This window comes from Podarcis filfolensis (assembly GCF_964270895.1).
Source record: "Podarcis filfolensis genome assembly, chromosome: 16".
NCBI lineage: Eukaryota > Metazoa > Chordata > Lepidosauria > Squamata > Lacertidae > Podarcis > Podarcis filfolensis.
The window spans coordinates 6,248,339-6,268,899 of record NC_139620.1 but is presented as its reverse complement, the minus strand read 5'-3'; the positions used below and the strand labels follow the sequence as shown (position 1 = coordinate 6,268,899).

The window sequence follows — 20,561 nt, the reverse complement described above, 5'->3', positions numbered from 1 at the left end:
CCGTGGATTTGCGCCCCCTAACCCATGGATTTGCCCTAACCCCAGATGTTGCGCCCGGTGCGGCCCGCCCCCCCTGCACCCCCCACGCTACGCCACTGCCTGTTGCTTAGTCCTGATGACTAGAAAAGGAGAACAGAAAAACTGCCTTGTGGCACTCTAGTCTAGAGTAAAGATGGGCCATCAAGGTAATCCAATCCACCACCCACCTGCTCAGTGCAGGAATTCTGCAACTACAACATTCTTGAAAGATGGCTGCCAAGAGGCTGAATGTTCCAGCTCTTTTTATTTTTATTACATATTTTTATTAAGCAATTTCAACAAATTATCAAACCATATAATCACATACATTATTTCCCCCCTTTTTTTCCTACCCCCCTTCCATCCCTCCCTCCCCCCTCCCACCAGGGACTTCCCTCAGCTCCTCTCTCTGATTTCTCTACACATATTACATGTATCCTTACTTTATAGCGTGTTCTCCTTCATGGAGAGCACGTGTTGCGGTGGGGTCTGCTGAGCCACCCCTCTGTTACCAGGCAGGGTCTCTAAAGATGGCCTGGGGCAGTGATTGGTTCACTGGGTTGCTGGGGTAAAAGTTATGTTGCAATTTTGGTGGGAGGGGTAAAATGTTTAAATACTCTGCACGCAGCCTGGAGCTTTCTCTTTGCTGCGTGCAACGGATCACCCGCCCACCCGCCCTTGAGTAAGGGGTTGTTGCATTGACCTTGCTATGCCTGTCATGGGGTCGTCTGCTGTTGGGGCAGGGGCCTGGTAGGAATTTTGTACATCTGGTTGATTGGCTGGGCCATTTGGTTTTTGCCTACTGCGTAGCAAATCGTCACAACTTGTAAGGTTGTGGTTAGGCATTGGTTATAAATTGGTGGAGGAGGGGTTAGGATAGGCTGGGCCTGCCCCTCCATGGTTGCTGCGGAAAGGGAATTCCGTTAAAGGAATCCTGGGGCTTGCCATCTTTTCATCCAATCCCTGGAATGGGACTAGGGCCGGCAAGCCTTCGGGGAGCATGCGGATGAGAATTGAGGGTCTGTGACTCAGCTCCATTTCTCCCCGACTTGTTTTCCCGCACTGTCTTTCAGTGGTGCCCGGAAGTCAGTTCTGTCCCCAGGCGGGGGGACAGATAGTCTTAACCAATGCCTAAACAACCACTCACAGTTTTGTATTTAAATAAAGTTGTGACCAAAATTATGCCAAAAACCTTAAACAAAAATTAAGTGTGCGTTGTGAGTTATTTGGGGGGTGGCTTGGGGACCTCGACACGCAACTGTCTACCATGTTATCAACCAATAAATTTGTGAATGTTTATTCAAAACGTGCCAAGGAGTCCAGTTCATTTTCTTGTCTTTTTAGATAACTTGTAAAAAGCTCCCATTCTTCCTTAAAGTCACAGTTGTCCTTGTCCCACAGTTTGAATGTCAATTTAGCCAACTCTGCATAGTTCATTGATTTTTCTTGCCACTGTTCTTTTGTTGGGATTTCCTCATTCTTCCATCCTTGTGCTATCAAGACTCTTGCCACTGTTGTAGCATACATAAATAAATTATTTGTTTTTCTTGGCAGATCTTGTCCTAGAATCCCTAACAAAAATGCTTCTGGTTTTTTTTACAAATGTCATTTTAAACGTTTTTTTCAATTCATTGTATATCATTTCCCCTTTTTTTAAACTTCTCTGCATTCCCACCACATATGATAAAAAGTCCCTTCTTTTTCTTTATATTTCCAACATATGTTTGACCCAGTTTTATACATTTTTGCTATCTGTACTGGTGTGATATACCATCTATACATCATTTTCATATAAATTTCTTTCAAAAGAGAACAGTCTGTAAATTTAAAATTTACTTTCCACAATTTTACCCAGTCCTTGAATTGTATATTGTGTCCTTTATCTTGTGCCCATTTGATCATGACCAATTTGACCTCCTCATCTTTTGTTTCCCATTCTAGCAGAATACTATATGTTTTCTTCAACAACTTCTGCTATTCTTCTATAACTTCCTTTTGAAATTTGGAAGTTGTATAGCTAAATCCTTTTTTATTATCTTCCTTGTACATCTCATGTAGTTGTCTATAGTGCAACCAACTCTGAAAATGATCTTTAATTTCCTCGTAATCTTTGAATTTCCATTTCCCTTCCTGATCCTTCAGCAAATCTCTATATGTAGGCCACTTCCCCTTTTTGCCAAGCGGTTTGAGTAATGAAGCTTCAATTGGTGATAACCACCAGGGTGTTTTTGCTTTTATTAGATATTTATATCTCTCCCACACCCTCATTAGTGATCTCCTGATTATATGATTGTAAAATCCTTTGTGCACTTTCCCTTTCCCGTACCATAAGTATGCATGCCATCCAATCTGTTATCATGATCTTCCAGATCTAATGCTGTTTCCTTTTCCAGTTTTATCCAGTCCCTAATCCACACCAAACATGCAGCCTCATAATACAATTTGAGGTCTGGGAGGGCAAAACCGCCTCTTTCTTTTATATCTGTAAGTATCTTGTGTTTAATCCTTGGCCTTTCGCCCCCCTCCAAAAAACAAACAAACTTAGAAATATCCTTCTGCCATTTTTTTTACTGGGACTGTCTGAAAAAGAAAGAGCATTTTTGGCAATACATTCATTTTTATCGCTGCTATTTTTCCTAGTAGGGAAAGGTTCATTCTACTCCATATTTCTAAATTCCTTTTTATCTCAGACCACACTTTTTCATAATTGTCTTTGTAGGCATTTATATTTTTTTCTGTTAACCATATCCCTAAGTATTTTACTTTTTTATGAACTTCTATCTCAATACTGTGCATCAACTCTTTTTTCTCTTCTTCCTTCAATTTTTTTTACTAATAACTTAGTTTTCTTTCTATTTAATTTAAATCCTGCCACTTCCCCAAATTCTTGAATCTTTTCTATCATTCTAGGAAGAGAATTTTTTGGATCCTCCACCGTAATTACTAAATCATCAGCATATGCTTTCAATTCAAATTCACTTTTTCCAGTTTTTATCCCTGTGATCTCTTTATCTACTCTTATATTTCTTGCATGTACTTCCAGGACCAGAATAAACAACAGCGGTGATCGCGGGAATGTTCCAGCTCTTAACAATTAGACATGTTCTTCTAACATTCACCATAAACAAACACACTCTTGCAATTTCATCTAGCTTCTGCGAAAACGTTTGGAACAGCTGTAGTACTCAGATGGGCCTTTCTAAATTAAGGTTCTTTGCCAACCAATTTCTACTTACTTTTTCAATGTTTTTACCGTCATATTGTGTTTTTATGTTGCAAACCAACTAGACCTGTCGTATTTATACAAAAGCACAATTTGCTACTATTTAAACAAATAAATTAAATAAATATTTCTGACTGTGCTAGAAATCTTAAATGACTGCATAAAATCTACCAACTAAAGTAGTTTGCATTAATGTCATCTGCTTTGTTGTTTGACTCTATTTATTTTAGGTTCTTTGTTTCTGTTCTTGAAAAAGCGAACTGATTGATTGAAAGGTACTTTGAAAGCCATTTCTCATTTAGAATGAAGACCCCAAGGTATCATGAAGGTAGATGCTGCTGTAACTGTGCTGAAGCTCAGCTACTCAAGATCACCTCAGTGCCTGGAAAGGGAGCAATGAGATAACCCCACCCAGTGCCACACTTCAATTCAGCCATAAAAGAAAGAGAGGAGATAAGGGTTTTGGGATGCAACTGAAATTTTAATATGAAAGCAAAGAGATACAAATAGTGAAATCAAAAGTGCAACTAGAATGCAGAATGAAAGACACCATGTTCCATAATAGCATGCTTCCATGAAGCACAAGAGTGGTAGAACATGGTGGAAGAAAGCCACAAATCAAATGCTATACATTGCATATTCAGAAATGGGAGCATTCACAGAAACGGGGGCATTCTTTATCTTTTTTTAGTGGAGAAAGATCTACTACCATGCATTGAGGGAATGCATGGATAACTTTCAATCAGTCCCCATCCTATAATATTGCTTCCTCAGAATGACTTGAATGTGCAATTCCTTGTAGAAATGGCTGGGTGCCCCCACAGTTCTAAATCTGGTGCTCAGATCAAGTGGCCTGCAGATGGTGAAGCATTATACAAGGATTTTAAATTCAACCACAATAGGCAACACAGATAGTATGCTGAGAATTAGAATGTAGGCATAATCAGTATGTGATAAGCATAAGAAAAGCTTGCATGCATCTTATTTCAAGAAGGGCTCAGCTGCCACAGGTCATGACTTGTCCAAGTTCTGATGCTGGGTGTTCAATATTTCAGGTGGGAGTGGTGAGAACCAGTCCAGCTCTTCTTTCCTTCTCTTACTTTCTTTTTGTTTGTACCACCCTTCTTCCATACATATCCTTCTTTGGACTTGATTTAGAACTTGCAACTGTCATAGCTGCATGAGCTGCTTGGCATGGCATGAGAGTAGAATTCGGACATGTTGGAGCCACCACTGCCATACCTAGAAGATCTGCCACCGCCATATCCATAGGCACATGGGTTGTGCTGTTCAATGCAGAAAGGCTGGTCAGGGCAACAGAGAGCTGGCCCTGGGATGGTCAGGACAAAAGGTGGTGGCTGGATGGTCACTGTTGAAGGAGGACACTGGGCGTAGCAAGGATCCTGCCACATACCAGAACGACGGCCAGCAGACATCTTTGAGGTTTAGAGGTGGATCTGAAGGAAGATGGAATCAGCATTATGCAGAGTTTCCAATACAGATATGTTGTTTGAGACATACACTGGTTATGAACTCAATAGTTTCTTTCTTTCTTTCTTCTTCCTTCCTTCCTTCCTTCCCCCCTCTGCCATAATACTACAATCTGAGACCACACAATGAATCTGATTAGCAGAAGATTCAGCGTAGATGAACTCTACAATTCTAGTTGGGCCAGTTGTCTGGCTCAATCAATGTAAGACCCATAGCCAAATAATAAAGAACCTGTGTTGTTTGCATGAAGCCTCTGCTCCAAACACTGGCATGGTCTCTGTAAAGGGCCCAAGCTGGAAAGTATGGGAAATACCTTTGCCTGACGCTAGCAAACCTGACATGTTAAGGTACATAGTTCAACAACTTGCAAATTTCCTCTTTGTACAAGCGTCAGTTTCCTAGTAGAGCTATGCAGAAGGAGACAACTGCCACCCCCACTCTACCACAAAGGTTTGAGGTCTACTGGAAAGGAAGCTACATAACACTGGATTCTCTAAGCCAATGTCAAGCTTCAATCAAGTACAGTGGTACCTTATGTTATGGACAGGATCCGTTCCGGAGTCCCGTCTGTAACATGAAAATCCCACAACTCAAAGTGCCACTTCTGCACATGCGCGAGTGACGAAACCCGGAAGTAACCCATTCCAGTACTTCCGGGTTGCCATGGGGCGCAAGACGAAAACACGCAATCTGAAGCGGACGTAACATGAGGTATGACTGTACCCAATTTATTTATTTTATCATTTATCATGATAATTTTGTATACCACCCTTTACCTGTAGATTTCAGGGCAGTTCAAACATAAAATTGCAATATAAAGAACCCGCAAAATACATAATAAAAATAAGAAGAAGAACAAACCAACAATCCCCCCTCCCACAACACATTTAAAAGGGCATCAGCTGTCAATCAACCTAAGGACCTATGGCCCTCCACCATCCTTTACCATCGTCTGTATTTGCTGTGGCTGATGTTGGAGAGTTGGAGTCCAACCAGATCTGGAAGGCTTGCAGGTTCCTCACCTGTGTTGTAACCCCAGAGAGTTGTTGCCCATCAGTGTGGCCCAACCCATCCTAATGCAGCAGCACGCAAAGTAATGATATGCATTCCAAGATTAGCTGCTTGAAAGCCTCACACAATGGTGCAAATCCCCAAACCCACTTATCCTTTAAAACCAGCAGCTACTAGCAGAACGCCCACATAACCTTGGTACACCAATGAGATCCAGAAGATGTCCCCACTGTTCCAGAATCCAAAATGGACTTACCTAGTTCTCTAAACAGCAGAAATGAGAAGAAGTGTTTGGAAGAACCCTAGATGATGGCCTTTTTATACTGTTTTGTAGCAGGAAGTAGATGTCGTTGCAGGAAGCATATTCAAGACTTCCTATTATTTATTTATTTTGTCAGGGGGTATGATGATGAGCCGGTAAATTGCCATAGGGAACACCCTGGTTTACTGTAAGCAGCAGACACACTTTCCTTGTTAAACAAATATTGACAGATAATCACATCACTGTCGTCATATGTTTCCCTCAAGCTCAGTATGCAAGTGTTCCACATCTTTCACCATACTAGTGTTGGCTATTTGCTGTATGGTAGCGCTGCAGAGAGCTTGCTGGGGAGACCATGCATTAAAAAGGGACTCAAAAAGTACTTAAACAAGGTTTTCATAACAAAAACAAAAACTCCTTATACACTAAATACATCAACAACAAACCAGACCCAACCACCAACCCATCCCCCAGGGTAATGGGAGAGCTAGGTGCTGCTCCTTTTATACTACATCCAATTGCCAACACAGCTCAATCAGTACAACTCAGCAGCACCTGCTATGTTTCACAGCTGTAAAGCTGGGTCTTGTTATCTTGCTCTGGCCCCTTAAAGACATACACATCGGGTGGAACAATGATGAACCTTTACATTTAAAGAAACCATTCAACAACTAGCTGCTTCAAGGATCTGGAGCAACATTAGGAAGCTTAGGGAACTTGTTTACATTTGATGTTTTATCGTGTTCCACAGGGTGGGTGCCACTACTGAGAAGATCCTCTACCTGGTTCCCTGTAACTTCACTTCTCGCAGTGAGGGAACTGCCAGAAGGCCCTTAGTGCTGGACCTCAGAGTCAAGGCTGAATGATGGGGGTGGAGATGCTCCTTCAGGTATACTGGGCCAAGGCTACCTTCTCTGTAGTTGTGCCCGCCCTGTGGAATGCCCTCCCATCAGAAGTTAAGGAAATGAACAACTATCCGACATTTAGAAGACATCTGAAGGCAGCCCTGGTTAGGGAAGTTTTTAATGTCTGATGTTTTATTGTATTTTTAATATTCTGTTGGAAGCCACCCAGAGTGGCTGGGGAAACCCAGCTAGATGGGCAGACTCCTTCAGTCCTGTGTTAGTAAGCAGGAAGAGTAATGCCTGATGTTATGCCTTAAAGCAGGATGGGAAATGATTCCAACCTCAGATAGTTCTGTTGGATCTCTCAGCAGCTTTTGATACCATTGCCCACAACACCCTTCTGGACCGGCTAGAGGGGCTGGGAGCTGGTGGCACTGTTATACAGTGGTTCCGCTCCTTCCTCCTGGGCCGTGTCCAGAATGAAGGGAAATGAGTGATCAGAATGAAGGGAAATGAGTGATCAGACCCCTGGAATCTCACTTGTGGGGTGTCTCAGGGTTCCATCCTCTCCCGCATGCTTTTTAACATCTATATGAAGCCTCTGGGAGAGATCATCAGGGGGTTTGGGCTGGGTGATCATCAGTATGTGGATGATACCCAGCTCTACCTATCTTTCAAATCGGAACCAGTGAAGGAGGTGAAAGCCCTGTGTGAAAGCCTGGAGGCAGTTGGAGGATGGATGGCGGCTAACAGATTGAGGTTGAATCCTGACATGACAGAAGTACTGTTTGGGGGAGACAGGGGGCAGGTGGGTGTGGAGGATTCCCGGGTCCTGAATGCGGTAACTGTGCCCCTGAAGGACCAGGTTCACAGCCTGGGAATAATAATGGACTCACAGCTGTCCATGGAGGCACAGGTCAATTCTGTGCCCAAGGCAGCTGTCTACCAGCTCCATCTGGTACACAAGGTGAGACCCTACCTGCCCACAGACCGTCTCACAAAAGTGGTGCATGCTCTGGTTATCTCCTGCTTGGACTACTGCAATGCGCTCTCCATGGGGAGAAGGTGAACCTGGAAACTACAACTAATCCAGAATGTGGCAGCTAGAATGGTGACTGGGAGCGGTCACCGAGACGACATAACACCGGTCCTGAAAGACCTACACTGGCTCCCTGCATGAGGGCTTGGTCAGCACCAACACTTTGAATTGTTCTCGGAAACGTACTGAGAGCCAATGTAGGTCTTTCAAGACCGGTGTTGTATGGTCTCGGCGGCCACTCCCAATCCCCAGTCTCACTGCCGCATTCTGGATGATTTTTAACGTTAAGAAAGGGTTAAGGAATGGTTTTCATAACTTAGATGGACACATGACATCCTACTTTTAATAACACATTATGAATGTTAATGCGCTGCAGAGCAACCAGCAACCAGCAGTAGGGAAACAACATTTTGATGGAGGAAACAAAGGGAAGAAACACTTTTAATTTATAAGTATGCCCTGTGACATTTTAGAACAGTATATCAAATATCGTTCTAAGAATGTTAAACTGGTCAGTGTAGACTGAGCCATGGCCTTAATGGTTTGACATTCACCGTGGTGCACATGCCCGACCTTCAGTGCAAGTTGACAAGGGAATGGTCATACTCAAAATCCTTTGGGAATTTTACCCCAAGGACTTTGCTTTCCTCCCCAGATTAGAGGCCAGATTAAACCCATGAACAAAAAGCCACTTCAAGCAATGACTCCCTACAGTTTGAAGTAGCTGAAAAAGAGGAGTCCCATGCCAGTTCTGGGTTTTCTTCCAAATTCCACTTTTGGGGTGTTGAGTTGTGGCAAACCTACTCCGACCCTAAAGTGGGAGCAAAATTATTCAGACAGTGCTTTCAAACTTTATATTCTTTGTGAACTAACTTCGACCAATGTATTTGATAGTTTTGAAACTTTTCTCTTTAATACTGTCTTTTTAAGTGTTTTGATGTCTTATATGAATTTGCAATTTGTAAACATTTAAATCAAGAAAGTGAAATATATCATAATAATAATAAATTTTATTTATACCCCGCCCTCCCCGGCCAGAGCCGGGCTCTGGGCAGCCAACACCAGTAAAAATTACCGTAAAAACATAATAGGGGCAAAAAACCAATTTAAATGGAATTATGCTAGGAATGGTTGTTGAAGGACAGCATAAAATCTATAAAATGAAGTGATCTGCATAGATGTTATATGTTCTGGTGTTTGAGTCGATTTAGTTTAGATTTAGTTTAGTTTAGGTTCTTTGGTTTTGTTCTTTAAAAAAAGTGAACCGATTGAGTCAAAGGTACTTTGAAGAACATTTCTCGTTTCGAATGAGGACCCCAAGTTATCATGATGGTAGATGCTCCTGCGACTGTGCTGAAGCGGAGTTGGTCAAGATCAGCTCAGTGCCTCGACAGGAGGCAATGAGAGAACCCTCCCTAATTCCAGACTTCAATTCAATCATAGAAAAAAGAGAGAGGAGATCAATGTTTTTGGATGCAAATAGAAGTTTAATATGAACCCAGAGAGGTATGCATAGCCCAAAGAGAAGCGCAAATAGAATGCAGAAAGAAATACATTATGTTTCATAATACTTTGTTTCCATAAAATACAAGGCTGATAGGACATGGTGGAACAAGACTGCAAACCAGATGGTACCCAATGCGTGTTGAGAAATGGGATAATTGACAATGAGGATTCCTTTTTGCTTTTCTTCTTTGCTTTTTTGAAAGGGAGGGATCTTCTTCATACAATTCACCAGGGAATTGAGAAAAGGATCCCGGGGAAGGTGTCATATATATAACCCACTCTGGCTATCATTCCCAATTCAGAGTAAAAATTCAGAATGGATAATACTCCCTCAGTCCCCATCCCATAATATTGCTTCCTCAGAATGACTTGAATGTGCAATTCCTTGTAGAAATGGCTTGGTGCACCCACAGTTCGAATTCTGGTGCTCAGATCAAGTGGCCTGCAGATGGTGAAGCATTATTCAAGGATTTTAAATTCAACCACCTGAGGCAAAACAGATATAATGTGGAGAATCAGAATGTAGGCATAATCAGTATGCAATAAGCATAAGGAAAGCTTGCGTACATCTTATTTCAAGAAGGGCTCAGATGCCACAGGTCACGCCTTGTGCCAATTGTGATGTTCAATATTTCAGGAGGGAGTGGCGGGAAGTGGTCCACCTCTCCTGTTTTTCTCTTGCTTTATTTTGGTTGCTGTCCTTCTTCCATGCATATCCTTCTTTGGCCTTGATTTAGAACTTGCAGGTAGTGTGGCTGCTACTGTGGGTGCCTGAGCTGCTTGGCAGGGCATGACAGCCACCACTGGCATGCCGAGAAGATCTGCCCAGAGGTTGTGCCAGAGGTTTAACACATGGGTTGTGCTGATCAATGACAAGAGGCTGCTCAGGGCAGTAGAGCTCTGGCCCTGGGATGGTCAGGACAAAAGCTGGTGGCTGGATGGTCACTGTTGAAGGAGGACATTGAGCATGGCAAGAATCACGCCAGATACCAGAATGACGACCGGCAGACATCTTTGAGGTTTAGAGGTGGATCTGAAAGAAGATAAGAGTCAGCATTACGTCGAGCTTGAGGTGCTGGTTAAGAACCTTAGGGGAGCCCTGCTGGATCAGACCAAAGGGCCATCTAGGGTAGAGGTTTATCAATTGAAGGTTTTATTCCTTCACAATTCTAGAACATGGGTCCATGCAATGAAGCTTTCTAGTTGCCTGACTCAATCTATTTAAGTCCCATAGCCCCATGATAAAGCAGACATGTTATGCACACGAGGCCTCACGTCCCAATAGGAGCAAGTTCTGCTTTAAGGACCTATGGCAGAAAGGCTGGGAAGGACGTCCACCTAACACCAGGAAATCTGATGCATTAACATCCATATTCCAATGGCCTGACAACTTCTTAGACATGGTAGCCTCAGCTTCCTGATGGAGCTACGTATGTAGAAGGCAACAGTTACCATCCATACCTCCACTCCAAAGGTTTTGAGTTCCACTGAAGAGGGAGCTAACTACCTTTGGGCTTTCAACCCCAATGTCAATCTCTAACAGAGTCTCATCTATGCCTGCACTCCAGGACTACCTATCCTAACATCAAACTTCAGCAAAGTATCTCATTGATTTCCAGGGCTTCTTTTGACCTGGAACTCAGTTCCAGCACCTCTCAGGTGGGCACCATTGTCATTATAAGAGAACAAGGGAGGTGTTCGTGGTGAGTTCTGACACCTCTTTTTCTAGAAAAATAGCACTGACTGTGCCCATAAATGAGTGGTGAGGAATCTGTGGAGCTGAAGGTTGCTCAATGGCGGCTCCTAATCAAGTATAATGCATCCACATCCAAAGAAACAGAAGCAATACAAGTAAGTTAGCTTGAAAACCTCACACAATGGAGCAAATCCGTGAACCAACTTATCTATTCTGCAGATGGACTCCTGTGTAACCTCTGCATATCTAGAAGATCCAGAAGCTGTGCTCGTTGTCCCAGAACCCAAATAGACTTACCTAGTTCTCTGAGAATCAGAAACGAAGTGTTTGGAAGAAGCCTAGTGCATGGGCTTTTTATACTGCTTGGTGGCAGGAAGTTTATTTAAGACTTCCCTGTTTTTCTTTTGGGGGTGGAATGGATATAATGAAGAGCTGACATATTGCTATAGGGAACACCACAGATTTTTTAATAGAGGTGACACCCTTTCCTTGATAATCTAATATTCATTTATGGTCACCGCGTTGGCATGTTATGTTTCACCCAAACTCAGTATTAAAGAACCACACATATTTTAACATAGGCAAATGTGCCAAAATCAGCACTTGATCTTCACAAAGTTGTTATTGAAACTGGCACATCATGATCAGCACGTGGTTCCAGGACATAGCCAGTGTTTGTTGCAATCAGGATAGAGACATTGCTGGTACCCTGATACCACTAAGTGTCTACCTCTCTTTGTGGAAGACCTCTGAGAAGATGGGGATCTGGAAGAATCAGGATAGACAAGGGGAAGAACATACTATGGGAAATTTATAATATTAGAACATCTTGATTTTTTCAACTTTCAAATTCCAAAGATAAGGCGTGCTAAAAAATTGAGAATTCAAAAGATATTTTGGTTGAATTAATATAATTTTATTCTGTTTGGTAATTGAAAAGTGCGTAAGATTTCATTAAAAAAAGATTTCATAAAGGTACACCTGATAGTTAAGTCCAGTCGTGAACGACTCTGGTTGCAGCTCTCCTCTCGCTTTACTGGCCGAGGGAGCCGACGTTTCTCCGCAGACAGTTTTTCCAGGTCATGTGGCCATCATGACTAAGCCACTTCTGGCAAACCAGGGCAGCCCATGGAAACGCAGTTTACCTTCCCGCCAGAGCAGTACCTATTTATCTACTTGCACTTTGACGTGCTTTCGAACTTCTAGGTTGGCAGGAGCTGCGGCCGAGCAACGGGAGCTCACCCCGATGCGGGGATTCAAATTGTCGACCTTCTGATCGGCAAGCCCAAGAGGCTCAGTGGTTTACACCACAGCGCCACCCGCGTCCTGTAATATTTCATAGAAATCATTAAAAAATTATTGCCAAGTACTTGCAGTTATATGTTATTATTATTATTTACTTGTTTAACATTACTTGACATTTTCAGAAGGTAAAATTTATTTATTTATTCGGTTTTCCGAAAGGAGTTCATGTACTTCTTCATCAGACATAGACTTACCAAGCTAAATGTTGTCCACTCACAAACATAATAGCAGATTTGAATTCCTGACATCCCCAAACAACAGATTTTTCAGAGCCCCTCACTGAAAAAAATTGCAAAAAATACGTTTTACCCTCTAAAATGACATGCCATATAGAATTCACCCTCACGACATATACATGCAGGTCCTGCTACTGGAATGCTTGTTATCCACACATTCAGATCTCCAAACATAAAAATGATGCTCAAACCTCATTACATTCTTCGTTGATTCAGTCAGAGTTTGCACACCTCCTAACTTGTTTATTAGTTTTTTGCCATTTTGGGGCAGGAACCAGGGAGAAAGGGACAGGGAATTTTACCTTCTGAATCTTTTGAATTCTCAATATTTTTAGCACCCCTTATCTTTGGAATTTGAAAGCTGAAAAATTCAAGATGTGCTAATAGTAATAGAGGTCTTCCACAAAGAGAGACCTTAGTAGACACTTAGTGGTATCAGGGTATGAGCAATGTTTCTATCCTGATTGCCACAAACATTGGCTATGTCCTGGAACCACGTGCTGATCATGATGTGCCAGTTTCAATAACAACTTTGTGAAGATCAAGTGCTGATTATTGTCACATTGGCCTATGTTAAAATTCAAGACGGATCATGATGTGCCAGTTTCAATAACAACTTTGTGAAGATCAACTGCTGTTTTTGGCACATTGGCGTATGCATCAACCGACATGTTAAAATATGTGTGGTGCTTTAATACTGAGTTTGGGAGAAACATAACATGCCAATGTGGTGACCATAAATGAATATTAGATTATCAAGGAAAGGGTGTCACCTCTATTAAAAAATCTGTGGTGTTCCCTATAGCAATATGTCAGCTCTTCATTATATCCATTCCACCCCCAAAAGAAAAACAGGGAAGTCTTAAATAAACTTCCTGCCACCAAGCAGTATAAAAAGCCCATGCACTAGGCTTCTTCCAAACACTTCGTTTCTGATTCTCAGAGAACTAGGTAAGTCTATTTGGGTTCTGGGACAACGGGCACAGCTTCTGGATCTTCTAGATATGCAGAGGTTACACAGGAGTCCATCTGCAGGATAGATAAGTTGGTTCACGGATTTACTCCTTTGTGTGAGGTTTTCAAGCTAACTTACTTGTATTGCTTCTCTTTCTTTGGATGTGGATGCATTATACTTGATTAGGAGCCGCCATTGAGCAACCTTCAGCTCCACAGATTCCTCACCACTGATTTATGGGCACAGTCAATGCTATTTTTCTAGAAAAAGAGGTGCCAGAACTCACCACGAACACTTCCCTTGTTCTCTTGTAACGACAATGGTGCCCACCTGAGAGGTGCTGGAACTGAGTTCCTGGTGAAAAGAAGCCCTGGGAGTCAATGAGATACTTTGCTGAAGTTTGATGTTGGGATAGGTAGTCCTGGAGTGCAGACATAGATGAGACTCTGTTGGAGATTGACATTGGGTTTGAAAGCCCAAAGGCAGTTAGCTCCCTGTTTAGTGGAATTCAAAACCTTTGGGCTAGAGGTGTGGATGGCAACTGTTGCCTTCTACATACGTAGCTGCATCAGGATGCTGAGGCTACCATGTATAAGAAGTTGTCAGGCCATTGGACTATGGATGCTACTGCATCAGATATCCTGGTGTCCAGCGGACGTCCTTCCCAGCCTTTCTGCCTTAGGTCCTTAAAGCAGAACTTCCTCCTATTTGGACCTGAGGCCTAGTGTTCATAACATGTGTGCTTTATCATGGGGCTATGGGACTTAAATAGATTGAGCCAGGCAACTAGAAAGCTTCACTGGATGGACCCATGTTCTAGAATTGTGAAGGAATAAAACCTTCAATTGTTAAACCTCTACCCTAGATGGCCTTTTGGTCTGATCCAGCAGGGCTCTCATTAGGTTCTTAACCAGCATCTCAAGCTCTACATAATGCTGACTCTTATCTTCTTTCAGATCCACCTCTAAACCTCAAAGATGTCTGCCGGCCGTCGTTCTGGTATCTGGCGTGATTCTTGCCATGCTCAATGTCCTCCTTCAACAGTGACCATCCAGCCACCAGCTTTTGTCCTGACCATCCCAGGGCCAGAGCTCTACTGCCCTGAGCAGCCTCTTGTCATTGATCAGCACAACCCATGTGTTAAACCTCTGGCACAACCTCTGGGCAGATCTTCTCGGCATGCCAGTGGTGGCTGTCATGCCCTGCCAAGCAGCTCATGCCACAATAGCAGCCACACTAGCTGCAGCCACAATGCAAGCAGCTCATGCCACAATAGTAGCTACAGTACCTGCAAGTTCTAAATCAAGGCCAAAGAAGGATATGCATGGAAGAAGGACGGCAACCAAAATAAAGCAAGAGAAAAACAGGAGAGGTGGACCATTTCCCACCACTCCCTCCTGAAATATTGAACATCACAATTGGCACAAGGCGTGACCTGTGGCATCTTAGCCCTTCTTGAAATAAGATGCATGCAAGCTTTCCTTATGCTTATCGCATACTGATTATGCCTACATTCTAATTCTCCGCATTATATCTGTTTTGCCTCAGGTGGTTGAATTTAAAATCCTTGAATAATGCTTCACCATCTGCAGGCCACTTGATCTGAGCACCAGAATTAGAACTGTGGATTGACCAAGCCATTTCTACAAGGAATTGCACATTCAAGTCATTCTGAGGAAGCAATATTATGGGATGGGGACTGAGGGAGTATTATCCATTCTGAATTTTTACTCTGAATTGGGAATGCTAGCCAGAGTGGGTTATATATATGACACCTTCCCCAGGATCCTTTTCTCAATTCCCTGGTGAATTGAATGAAGAAGATCCCTCCCTTTCAAAAAAGCAAAGAAGAAAAGCAAAAAGGAATCCTCATTGTCAATTATCCCATTTCTCAACATGCATTGGGTACGATCTGGTTTGCAGTCTTGTTCCACCATGTTCTATCAGCCTTGTATTTTATGGAAACAAAATATTATGAAGCAAAATATTATGAAACATTATGTATTTCTTTCTGCATTCTATTTGCACTTCTCTTTGGGCTATGCTTACCTTTCTGGGTTCATATTAAACTTCTATTTGCATCCAAAAACATTGATCTCCTCTCTCTTTTTTCTATGATTGAATTGACGTGTGGAATTAGGGAGGGTTCTCTCATTGCCTCCTGTCAAGGCACTGAGCTGATCTTGGCCAACTCACCTTCAGCACAGTTGCAGGAGCATCTACCATCATGATAACTTGGGGTCCTCATTCGAAACGAGAAATGGCCTTCAAAGTACCTTTGACTCAATCGGTTCACTTTTTTAAAAGAAAAACAGAAAAAGAGCCTAAACTATATTGACTCAAACACCAGAACATATAACATCAATGCAGATCACTTCATTTTACAGATTTTATGCTGTCCTTCAACAACCATTCCCAGCATAATTCCATATATCTCACTTTCTTGATTTAAATGTTTACAAATTGCACCTTCATATAAGATATCACAAGGTGGTATAACACTTAAAATGGAGTAAAGTTTCAAAACTATCAAATACAACCATTCCCAGCATAATTCCATATATCTCACTTTCTTGATTTAAATGTTTACAAATTGCACCTTCATATAAGACATCACAACACTTAAAAACACAGTATTATGGAGTAAAGTTTCAAAACTATCAAATACATTGGTGGAAGTTAGTTCACAAAGAATATAAAGTTTGAAAGCACTGTCTGAGTAATTTTGCTCCCACTCTAGGGTCGGAGTAGATTTGCCACAACTCAACACCGCAAAAGTGGAATTTGGAAGAAAACCCGGAACTGGCACGGGACTCCTCTTTTTCACCTACTTCAAACTGTAGGGAGCCATTACTTGAAGTGGCTTTTTGTTCATGGCTTTAATCTGGCCTCTAATCTGGGGAGGAAAGCAAAGGCCTTGGGGTAAAATTCCCAAAGCATTTTGAGTATGAGCATTCCCTTCCCAACTTGCACTGAAGGTCGGGCATGTGCACCACAGTGAATGTCAAACCATTAAGGCCATGGCTCAGTCTACACTGACCAGTTTAACATTCTTAGAATGATATTAGATATATTGTTCTAAAATGTCACAGGGCATACTTATAAATTAAAAGTGTTTCTTCCCTTTGTTTCCTCCATCAAAATGTTGTTTCCCTACTGCTGGTTGCTGGTTGCTCTGCAGCGCATTAACATTCATAATGTGTTATTAAAAGTAGCATGTCATGTGTCCAACTAAGTTATGAAAACCATTCCTTAACCCTTTCTTAATGTTAAAAATCATCCAGAATGCGGCAGCTAGACTGGTGATTGGGAGTGGCCGCCGAGACCATACAACACCGGTCTTGAAAGACCTACATTGGCTCCCAGTACATTTCTGAGAACAATTCAAAGTGTTGGTGCTGACCTTTAAAGCCCTATATGGCCTCAGCCCAGTATATCTGAAGGAACGTCTTCACCTCCATTGTTCAGCCCAGACACTGAAGTCCAGCTCCAAGGGTCTTCTGTTGGTTCCCTCACTGTGAGAAGCAAAGTTACAGGAAACCAGGCAGAGGGCCTTCTCGGTAGTGGTGACCTCCTTGTGGAACGCCCTCCCATCAGATGTCAAGGAAATAAATATATGATTTCTACTCCAACGGGGAGTTTGTCTTCAACAATGTGTAGAATCATGACAATGAAAATAATAGAGTTGGGGCGATAACACAACCCTCTTTGACACCTGATCCCACTGTGAATGGTTCACTTTGAGAGCCATTGTTATCTGTGATTGTTGCTGTCATATTATCATGGAGGAGCTGCAGGATGTTCACAAATTTATCTGGGCAGTCAATTTTTGGAAGGACAGTCCACAGGGCATTACCATTTACAGTGTCAAAGGCCTTAGTCAGGTCAATAAATGAGATATACAGGGGTTGGTTTTGCTCCCTGCATTTTTCTTGAAGCTTTTGGGAGGTGAAAATCATGTCCACTGTCCTAGAAGGTCTCAAACAATTTTGGGATTCAGGAATATTAGCCTCAGATATTGTTAGGAGATGGTTTGCTAAGATCCTTGCAATAATTTTGCAGGTAGTAGCTAATAAAGAGATGCCTCAATAGTTTCTGTAATCTGTTTTATCACCTTTAAAAATAAATTGATAATTTTGGCATCCCTAAAGCCTCCTGGGATCTCCTCTCTCTCCCAGATTTTTTCAATGAACTTGTGAAGTTGTTGTGTAAGTTCAATTCTGCCCACTTTTAAGACTTCAGCAGGTATCCCATCAGGTCCGCTGGTTTTGTTGTTTTTCATTTGGTTAATAGCTATAAACAACTCTCCCAGACTTGGAGATACTGCAAGCTCATCTCTAACTTGGTTTTGCAGAATTTGTGAGATGACATCAGCAGCTATGGGGGAGTTGCAGTTAAGGAGATGCTGTTAATGTTCTTTCCAGTGCAGCACAATAGCTTCTTTATCTTTTAGAAGTGTGGTACCATCTGTTGTGGGACGTGGGTTGCTGTGGGACGTGGGTTGCCACAGAGCCTAGGACTTGCCGATCAGAAGGTCAGCGGTTCGAATCCCTGCAATGGGGTGAGCTCCCATTGCTCAGTCCCTGCTCCTGCCAACCTAGCAGTTCGAAAGCATGTCAAAGTGCAAGTAGATAAATAGGCACCGCTCTGGCGGGAAGGTAAACGGCGTTTCCATGCTCTGCTCTGGTTCGCCTGAAGTGGCTTAGTCATGTTGGCCACATGACCCGGAAGCTGTACGCCGGCTCCCTCGGCCAATAAAGCGAGATGAGCGCTGCAACCCCAGAGTCAGTCACGACTGAACCTAATGGTCAGGGGTCCCTTTACCTTTACAGTCTGTTGAGCATAGGGGGCATATGCAATGATTTATTGGCCATAGATGGTCTTTGTGGCTTTAAAGAAACTCTGTGCATCATGAGTGTCAGCTAAGTGCTGGCTAAGTACTGAGTGTACAGAATCATTGTCGCTGTAGTCACATACATAAATACCTTTGAGGTTTTCATTTCTTCAAGTATTAAAACATTATTACTCTGTATTCAATTAGAATTTCAGGGTAGCCACGAGAAAACTATCAGATCATCCTTAAGGAAATGTGGTCCTCAGAAGAAAGACATTGTTGGCTACCTCTGAAGTAGCACCTTCTGCCTTTCTTGTTTACCATGGCTCACCAGAAGTAGCATGTTTCAGTGGAAACACCCAGATGTGGCAAGCTTGTAGCCATCAGTCCTGGTTTTTGGGTGGTTTAAAGACAGCAATGCAGTGATCGTTTTGATAATGATTCTCCTGATCCCAATTGAGCAAATTCCAGGAAATGTGAGATTACATCTCATATAAGAATGTGGCTTTGGCGTGCTATGAGGAAAAGAACCTGTAGGGTGTAACTTGGATGCTCTATTGCTCTGAGGTTTGCAAGAAACTCATAAACAGAACAGGCAATTACTTACTGTAATTTGAAGTTCTTGCCACATGGAAAACACTCAGCTGGGAGGCAGAACCCTGTGAAGTAACTCATCCTGAAGATGCATCATGCAATATCAATGCCAGTATCTGAAGTCTTTTCTCACAGCCCTTCTTCTTCTTTTAACTAAACTTCAGTGTTCCCAGGTTCGTAGTACTGATGTCTAGAAAAGGAAAACTAGAAAACTAACTTCTACAATTATAGTGCTTTAGAGAGACTCTCAAGAGTATCCAGTCCACCACCACCTCGTTCAATGCAGGGATCTCGCAAGTATAGCATCCCTAACCAAAGGCAGCCCAGAGGCTGATTGCTCCACCATCAAACATATCTCAACAATTAGGCAGTTTCTCCTAGCATTTACCACAAACACATACACTTGCAAATTTATCTGGCTTTTGTTAAACTGTTTGGAATCAGAATCATTCATTGATCTACTAACAATCACCCAAAGTATAGCCTGCAGTTCCTGGCCTACCTTTTCACCGCTGTTTCCCTTAAATGGCCTGGTACAAACTTCCAGTTCCCCTGAAGGTACATTTCTCCCCTGGTGCTAGGGCAGAATCAGTTCTGGGTTGTGTTTGCTTGTCTTCTGAAGGAAAACATGGACCATAAACCCTCCAGGAGCACCTCGCACAACATCACCTCTGCATGTTCTATTATCTAATACAGGTGTGAGGAACCCTTGGGCCTTCAAATATAGCTGAACTGCAAGTCCTATATTCCTGGCCATTAGGCGATGCTTTTTGGTGCTGATGGAAGCTGTAACACCTGGAGGGCAGAGGTTCCCCAACTTGATCTAATATCTAGGCCCTAAATTTCAGGGTTCTCAGAAGCTAAATTCCATTGACCTAAGCTAGTTATGTCCATCAATTTCACTGGGTTTACTCTGAGGAAGAGCAGCATGGGATACAACCCTTATAGATCACAGTTTTCATAAAAATACATACAAAATGACAATAAGCTCAATAAAGCATTGTTTAAAATGAGCTGAGAAAGAGAAATCAATACAAAGAAAAAACCATTTATGAATTGCTTGCTAGAAACATCCCAAAGGAATGGATAATAAAATGAGTGATGATAAAAACATTTTACTAAAAACATTTTCAAATTTATTATAGAATCAGATCAGAGTTTTTTTTAATCGATAAAAAGGCTGTTGGGAAAGGAAGATTTTCAGCAGTCACATGTGCGCGCGCGCACACACACACACACACATATATATACAGTGGTACCTCGGGTTAAGTACTTAATTTGTTCCGGAGGTCTGTTCTTAACCTGAAACTGTTCTTAACCTGAAGCACCACTTTAGCTAATGGGGCCTCCTGCTGCTACCGCGCCGCTGGAGCACGATTTCTGTTCCCATCCTGAAGTAAAGTTCTTAACCCGCGGTACTAGTTCTGGGTTAGCGGAGTCTGTAACCTGAAGCGTATGTAACCCGAGGTACCACTGTGTGTGTGTATATATATATATGTGTGTGTGTGTGTGTGTGTGTATTGCGGTCCATAGACCCACAAAACAG

At 42.4% G+C, this 20,561-nt stretch overlaps 2 long non-coding RNA genes across 6 annotated transcripts in view; both read right to left on the bottom strand.

The window, feature by feature from the left end:
• Nucleotides 1-3,701: 3,701 nt before the first annotated feature.
• The window catches only part of LOC310751959, a 30,329-nt gene continuing 13,469 nt past the window's right edge, over nt 3,702-20,561 (bottom strand). For 2 of the 5 annotated variants that reach the window (XR_014542722.1, XR_014542723.1), the window contains exons 2-3: nt 19,029-19,205; nt 3,702-4,698 (exon numbers count right to left, since the gene is read on the bottom strand). This is a non-coding gene — a long non-coding RNA (uncharacterized lncRNA). The other 3 variants (XR_014542724.1, XR_014542725.1, XR_014542726.1) reach the window with 3 other exon arrangements.
• LOC310751964 lies at nt 9,356-11,433 on the bottom strand. Its single transcript, XR_014542731.1, has 2 exons — nt 11,389-11,433; nt 9,356-10,428 (listed from the first exon to the last, which is right to left on the bottom strand). It is a non-coding gene; the product is annotated as an uncharacterized lncRNA (long non-coding RNA).